This window comes from Hippopotamus amphibius, chromosome 2 (genome assembly GCF_030028045.1).
Source record: "Hippopotamus amphibius kiboko isolate mHipAmp2 chromosome 2, mHipAmp2.hap2, whole genome shotgun sequence".
NCBI classification, from domain to species: Eukaryota; Metazoa; Chordata; class Mammalia; order Artiodactyla; family Hippopotamidae; genus Hippopotamus; species Hippopotamus amphibius.
The window spans coordinates 64,862,596-64,871,475 of record NC_080187.1 but is presented as its reverse complement, the minus strand read 5'-3'; positions in this window follow the sequence as shown (position 1 = coordinate 64,871,475).

The window sequence follows — 8,880 nt, the reverse complement described above, 5'->3', positions numbered from 1 at the left end:
CTGAGAACAAAGATTCCTGAGGATTCTCTGTTTCAGGGAAATATCAATAGTTTGGTCCTAATAGTCTTATGCTTCAGGCCAGGTGCAGGTCTCAGGAATGTAAAAGACACGGATCTGTGGAGCCCTTCGTGCTGCTGCCACACTCCTCAAAAGGCTGAGGAGGACTTAAGGAACACCAATCCAGAGCCAATCTGTCCTAAAATCTCCCAGATTTTGGAGCTTCAGAGGCCCATTAGGGATTCCAGAATGATTCCAGAACTCTTTAAAAAAAAATTATTTATTTACTTATTTATTTATTTTTTGGCTGCGTTGGGTCGTTGTTGCTACATGCAGCTTTCTCTAGTTCTGGCGAGCGCGGCTACTCTTTGCTGCTATGCACGTGCTTCTCACTGCGGTGGCTTCTCATGTTGCAGAGCATGGGCTCTAGGCACACAGGCTTCAGTCGTTGTGGAACGTGGGCTCAGTAGTTGTGGCTCATGGGCTCTAGAGTGCAGGTTCAGTAGTTGTGGCACAAGGGCTTAGTTGCTCTGTGGCATGCAGGATCTTCCCAGACCAGGGCTTGAACCTGTGTGCCCTGCATTGACAGGGGAATTCTTAACCACTGCGCCACCAGGGAAGTCCGCAGAATGGTTCACTCTTGATCTGCAGGCTTCTTTTGCAAATTGCCCTGAGTTTACCACAGAACCAGTTTCAAGAGCTCCTGTGAAATTTATTTAGGGAAGAAGTAGATAGGAATATAGAATGTGGAGGAGGTAGGCAAGGTTGACAAGGCCCCTGGGCTATTGGATTCTAGGGTTCAAATTTATACCTGAGTTTCCTTGTGTTCTGAACCTTAAATATATGCTCTGTCCCCTAAAATCTTCATGGTGGAAGTGTCACCACTAAGGGATGAGGGAGTGATTGTGGCTCCCTCCCCAAGAGTTCTGTATCTGTCATGACAATGTCACACAACAGCCTTAGGCCATCCTTCCATGACTTTGAACCTGCAGTTCCCTTGCCCTTTACTTGGTATCCACCTGCTTCATTCTCAAGCTTCAACTCTAGTCCTGTGTCTTCAGAAAAGGGTCTTATCCTTCCCTCAGTTAACTATTATTTTTAATCCAGTACCATGGTTTTCTATTTCATGATGTCACTCAGTATCCTGGGTTCCTTCCTGCTTCTGGGATTTTGGCTCATCTAATTATAGTCCTCCACTGAATACAGAAAAAATTCTAGATTCTTTCTCTTTCCTAAAAAGAAAAAGAAGATTCCAGTTCCAAAGAAGATGGAATGAGCACATTCCACCTTGCATCTCTCACTGAATGCAACTATACATTTTTTAATTTATTTTTTTATCTTATATTGGAGTATAGTTGATTTGCAGTGTTGTGTTAGACAGCTATAAATTCTTGAGAGAATGTGTACAGCAGCTATCTAAGGACTCTGAAAAGTAAATAACAGGAATGAAATAAACTTTTAAACAACCTGTTTAAAGAAGAAATCACAAGGGAAATCAGAAAATATTTTGAGATGCAAGAAAAAATACAACATACTAAAACTGATGGGATGTAGTGAAAGCAGTACTCAACAGAAAATTTATAGCCATAAATGCCTACTTAAAAAAGATAGAGATCTGAAATCAGTAACTTAGCATTACATCTTAAGGAACTAGACAAAGAAGAGAAAGCTAAACCGAAAGCTAGAAGAAGAAAGGGAATAGTAAATATTAAAGTGGAGATAGATGAAATAGAGAATTAAAAAAAATAAAAATCAATGAAATCAAAAGTTGGTTCTCTGAAAATATCAACAAAATTGACAAACTTTAGCTAGACTAGGAAAAAATAGAGAGAAGACGCAAATAACTAATATCAGAATGCATGTGGGAACCAAACTTACAGAAATAAAAGGGATTCTAAGAGAATACTACGAACAAATGTACACTAACAAATTAGGGAACATAGATGAAACTGACACATTTCTAGAAACATTACCACAACTGACTCAAGAAGAAATAGAAAATCTGAACAGACCTATAACTAGGAAAGAGATTGTATCAGTAATCAAAAATCTCCCAACAAAATCCAGGGCCAGGTGACATCCCTCGAGAATTCCACCAAACATTTAAATAATTAACATAAACCCTTCACAAACTCTTCCAAAAGATAAAAGAGGATGTAATACTTCCTAATTCATTCTATGAGGCCAGCCTTACCCTGATACCAAAGCTAGACAAAGGCACTTTATGAAAAGAAAACTAGAGTCCAATATCCTTTATAAGTATAGATGCAAAAATCTTCAACAAAATACTAGCAAACTAAATTTAACAGGATACTGAGAGGACTAATTATACACCATGACCAAGCAGAATTTATCCCAGGAATGCAAGGGTGGCTCAACAAAAGAAAAATCAATGAATGTAATATACTACATTAATAGAATAAAGGAAAGAAACCACATGATCATCTCAATTGACACAGATAAAGCATTTGACAAAACTTCAACACCATTTTATGATAAAAAACATTTAGCAAACTAGGAATAAAGGGAACATCCTCAACATGAAAAAGACATTTATGAAAAATCTGTAGTTAACATCACACTCAAAGGCTGAAAGTTTTTCCCCTAAGATCAGAAGTAAGACAAGGATGCTTGACTCTGCCACTGCTATTCAACATTTTACTGGAAATTTTTGGTAAGATTGTAGTGTAATTAAGCAAGAAAAAGAAATAAATGGCATTCAAATTGGAAAGGAGGGAGCAAAACTACATTCACTGATAACATGATCCTGTATATAGAAAATCCTAAGGAATCCACACACAGAAAAATGATTAGAGCTAGTAAAAGATTTTAGCAAGGTTTCAGAGTACAATGTCAATATGCAAATATCAACTGCATTTTTATACACTAGCAATGAACATTCTGAAAAGGAAATTATGAAAAATAATTTCATTCACAACAGCATCAAAAAGAATAAAATACTTAGAAATAAACCTAACCAAGGATGTGAAAGATTTGTACACTGAGAACTATGAAACATTGCTAAAAGAAATTAAAAGAGACAGAAACAAAAATACATTCCCCATTTATGGATTGGAAGATGCAATACTGTTAAGATGTCATTATTGCCCAAAGACATTACAGATTCAACGCAATCCCTGTCAAAATCCCAATGACATTTTTTGCAGCAGAAATTGAAAAGTCTATCCTAAAATTCATATGGAATTTCAAGGGACCTAAAATAGCCAAATCATGAAATAAAAGAATAAAGTTGGAGGAGTCATACTGATTTCAAAATTTGCTACAAGGCTACACAAGTGTAGTGTTGGAATAAGGACAGACATATAAACCAATGGAATGAAACAAAGAGCCCAGAAATAAACCCTCACATATATGGTTAAATGACTTTCAGTAAAAGTGTCAAGACCATTCAATGGGGGAAATGACAGTCTTTTCAACAAATAGTGCTGGGAAACCATTTATCTTCATGCAAAAGGATGAAGTTGGACCCTTTCCTAACACCTATTACCCTAATATATTACAAAAATTAACTCAGATCAAAAATCTAAGTGTAGAATTTAAAAACTGTAAATCGCTTGGATTTTTTGGGTAAAGCTTTATAACATTGTATTTCGCAATGATTTCTTGGATTTGACATGAAATCCACAGGCAAGAAAAGAAAAAATAGACAAATTGAACTTTATGAAAATTTCAAAGTTTTGTGCATCAAGGAACACTATCAATAGTGTAAAGGCAACCCACAGAATGGGAGAAAATATTTGCAAATCACATATGTGATAAGGGGTTAATATCCAAAATATATAGAGAACTCCTAAAACTCAAAAACAAAAAAAGCAAATAAGCAATTCAAAATCCAAAGGAATTGAATAGACATTTTTCCAAAGAAGATATACAAAGAGCCAGCAAACACATGAAAAAGATGCTCAACATCAGTAGTCATTAGGAAAATGCAAATCAAAACCACAAAGAGGGGACTTTCCTGGCGGTCCAGTGGTTAAGACTCCACACTCCCAAAGCAGGGGGTGCGTGTTCCATCCCTGGTTGGGGAACTAGGATCCTGCATGCCACACGTGTGGCCAACCCCTCCCCACCCAAAACCCAAACAAATACCAAGAAAGCAACCAACAAAAACAAACAAACAAACACCCATGAAGAGATACCACTCCACACCCACTAGGATGGCTATTATCAGAAAAACATAAAACAATTGTTGGTGACAATGTGGGAAAATTGGAAACTTTGTGTGTTACTGGTGGGAATGTAAAATGGTGCAGCCCCTGTGGATAACAGTATGGTAGTTCCTCAGAACATTAAACATAGATTTACCATTTGATACAGCAATTCTGCTTCTGGGTATGTACACAAAAGAATTGAAATCAGGAACTTGAATAGATATATGTACATCCATGTTCACATTGCATATCACAATAGCACATTCACAATAGCCAAGAAAGTGGAAACAACCTAAGTACCTAACGACAGATGAATGGATAAACAAAATGTAGTATATATTTAGAATGGCGTATTATTCAGTCTTAAAAATGAGAAAAAATTCTGCAATGTGCTACAATGTGGATGAACCTTGAAGACATTATGTCATATGGGATAAGCCTGACACAGAATGACAAGTATTGTATGATTCCACTTATATGAGGTACTGAGAGTAGTCAAGGCAGACTAGATAGTACCAGACAGAAGTATTAGACAGAAAGCAGAACAGTGGATGCAATGGACTGGGGGAGAGGGAAATGGGGTGTCATTGTTTAATGGGTACAGAGTTTCAGTTTTGGATATTGAAAAAGTTCTAGAGATGGATAGTGGTGGTGGTTGCACAATAATATGAATAGTTAATGTACACTAAAAATGGTTAAAATGGTAAATTTTATGTTATGCATATTTTATCACAATTTAAAAAAATATAACAGCTGATACCTTAGCCCTGCCAATGATAGTTTAACTTGTATGAGTCTGGACATCACCAAAAACAAATATAAAAATTGACATCAGGACTTCCCTGGTGGTCCAGTCGTAAAGAATCCACCTTCCTATGCAGGGGACGCGGGTTCAGTCCCTGGTCGGGGAACTAAGATCCCACATCCTGCAGGGCAACTAAGCCAGCATGCCACAACTACTGAGCTTGGGCACCTCAACTAGAAAGCCCGCATGCCAAAATCTACAAAGCCCGCACTCTCTGAAGCCTGCACACCACAACTAGAGAGAGAGAAAAAAACCCCTCATGTGCCACAACTAGAGAGAAGCATGGAAGCCAAAATGAAGATAGAGAGAAGCATGGACGCCAAATAAAGATCCTGTGTGCCCCAACTAAGATACAATGTAGTCAAAACAGAAACAAAAACAAAACAAAACAAAAATTTAAAAAGAGTAGACATAATAGGAGGCAACTATTTTCGGGCATTGTAAAACAGGCGATTCAGACCAGTGATACTTGAAAGAAGAGAAATGCACACCTTTAATCCCTCAATCCCCTAGATATTTGCTTTGCAGATACTTTTCAGCTTTGCACAAAGAGTTGAAACTCAAGTGGGGTCATGGCCTTGTTTTTTGTTTTTTGTTTTCAGATCTTTATTGGAGTATAATTGCTCTACATACACTGTTGTGCCAGTTTCCACTGTACAACAAAGTGAATCAGCTGTATTTATACATATATTCCCACATCCCCTCCCTCTTGAACATTCCTCCCACCCTCCTCCATGGTCTTGTTGAACTAAGATGTAACTGAAATTTGCTGGACAAGGGAGTTAAGATAAGGAAGCTCTGTGTGTGTGTGGGTGGGGAGAGAAGGGAGTGGCATAGATCTGTTTCAAATTCAAAATGGGTTCTTGGCCAAGAGCCAGGTTGAATGCAGGCCAAGACTCCATGATGCCTACTATAGGTTGTCTGTTGTGGGGCTGAGACCTAAATTGTGATACCAGCTATCATGCGCTGATGAAAGAGGTAAGCACTCTTTCCAGCTATAAAGGAGAAACCTTGATGAGGACCTTGGCATTTCAATGAAATGATAGAAAAGTCAGTCCTTAGAAGTCAGGACTATACCTTAGAGAAAGACCATGCCCTAGGGTTAAGTTCAATGGTATAATACACACATTCTATCAAAGATTAAAACAAAGCCTTACATGTCAAAGAATCTACCAGTAACTCAACCACCTGCCTGAACAAAATTCAAGATCCTATAAAGGAAGACAATATAATCCAGAATCTCCACAAACATATCATCCACAACGTCCATTACCTAATCATTAATTACTGAAAATGTGAAGCTGGATAATAATTGATCCAAAGCCAAGAAAAAAATTTGCTAATAGAAAAGACCTGAGATGATCCAGATGCTGAAATTAGCAGCTAAGCATTTTATAGTAGTTATTTTCATATGTTTAAAGATGTAGATATGGACATAGTGAACAGATGGATAACTTAAGCAGATACAAAAACTATAAACAAAGAAACAAAAGGGAATTGTAGAACTGAAAAGCTGAATATGTGAAATGAAAAAATATTACTGGATGTGCCTAATCACCTATTGGTGAATATAGCAAAAAGGTTCATGAACTTGAAAACAGATCAATTAAAATTACCCAAACTGAAGATTTAATATAGAAGTAGACTGAAGAGTATGAACAGAGCCTCAGTGGTCTGTGGGAAAATATCAAGTGATGTATCATACGAGTAATTATAGCCACAGAGAGACAAGGGGGATGACAAAGTATTTGATAATATGGAAAACAAACTATCTGAAGAAATAATAGCTGAAAAGTTTCAAGGTTGGTGAGAAACATCACCTTACAGATCCCCAAAGCCACAGCCAGAGAAACATGAGTAAAACCACACCTAGGTATATCATAGAAAATCCAGAAAATCTTTTGAAATGAAATATAAAATGTTAAAAGAATATCGAGGAAATAAAAATACATGGTTCACAGTGGGGAACAACTATACAAATAATAGTAGACTTCTCAGCAGAAACAACTGAAGCGAGAATGACTTCAAAAAGACCATTGTAAGGGAGTGACTTCTTTAAGTGCTGACAGGAAAAAAAGAAAACCAAGGCAGTAGATTTAAGGTCATCCATATCAGTAGTTACAGTAAATGGACAACTCTCCAATTAGACACTTTCAGGCTGGATAAAAATGCTAGGCTCAACTATATTTTGTCTAAAAGAGATGTTTTAACTGCAATGACACAGGTAGATTGAGAATAAAATGATGATTAGAGGTATACTCTGTAAACTCCAAGCATTACAAATCTATTGAGATAGTTTACTAAAGTAGGACTCAAATACAGTGGTTATTGCCTGAGATAGAAAGAAACACTTCATGTTAGAAAGGATCGAATTATCAGTAAGGCATAATAATAAATATATAGGTACTTAATAAGAGAACTTCAAAACAATGCAAAAACAGAGAACTAAAAAGAGAAATAGACAATGCCACAATCTTCCTTGGAGATATCCTTCTTTCAGTAATTGATAGAAAATGTTGGACAAAAAAATAAAACCAGTAAGGATGTAGAAGATTTTGAAAATACTATCAACGAACTTGACCTAATATGTGTAGAAAACTACACCTAACAACTTCAGAATACACATTCTCGTCAAATGTATGTGAAACATTTACAAAGACAGGCCGTATTTTGGGCCACAAAGAAGTTTCAACAAATTCTAAAGATTGAAATGTTAAGAGAATATGTTTCCTGCCATCATCAAAAAAACTAGAAATAATAAATGCTGGAGAGGGTGTGGAGAAAAGGGAACCCTCCTGCACTGCTGGTGGGAAAGTAAGTTGGTACAGCCACTATGGAAATCAGTTTGCAGGTTTCTTAAAAAACTAAAAATAGAGCTGCCGTATGACCCAGCAATCCCACTACTGGGCATACATCCTGATAAAACCATAATCCAAAAAGAAACATGTACCATAATGTTCATTGCAACACTGTTTACAATAGCCAGGACGTGGAAGCAACCTAAATGCCCATCAACGGATGAATGGATAAAGAAGATGTGGCACATATATACAATGGAATATTAATCAGCCATAAAAAGAATGAAATTGAGTTTTTTAATGAGGTAGATAGACCTAGAGTCCATCACACAGAGCAAAGTAAGCCAGAAAGAGAAAAACAAATACTGTATGCTAACTCATATATATGGAATCCAAAAAAAAAATATGGTACTGATAAACCCAGTGACAGGGCAAGAATAAAGGTGCAGATGTAGAGAACGGACTTGAGGACACAGGGTGTGGGGGGAGCAAAGGGGAAGCTGGGATGAAGTAAGAGAGTAGCATTGACATATATACACTACCAAATGTAAAATAGATAGCTAGTGGGAAGTTCCTGCATAACATAAGGAGATAAATCGATGATGGGTGATGACTTGGCCAGGATAGGGTGGGTGGGAGGGAATCGCGGGAGGGAGGGGATATGGGGATATATGGGTAAATACAGCTGATTCACTTTGGTGTACCTCAAAAATTGACACAACAGTGTAAAGCAATTATATTCCAATAAAGAGCTTAAAAAAAAAAGAGAATGTTTCCTGACAGTAGTGGCATTGACTTAGGAATCTATAATCTTGTGTTGCTCTCCCGTATGTATTGGGGATTCAAGTATATCCTCACGTAGTATTGTATGGCACCTCCCACAAGCAGTTCCTTGACTGGGAATCAGTGAGGTAGTGAAACTGCATTCAAGCAGTGCTTATCCTACGAAGGCAAAGGTACCATGCAGAACAACTGTTTCTGGGTGGACCAACAACATTTGTTATAGTTTGGTGCAAAACTCTTCCCAATATCTTCTTGTCTCTTGGGAAACAGAAACCCTAAGTGTATTGCTGTACAGCAGAAACTAACACAACATTGTAAAGAAACT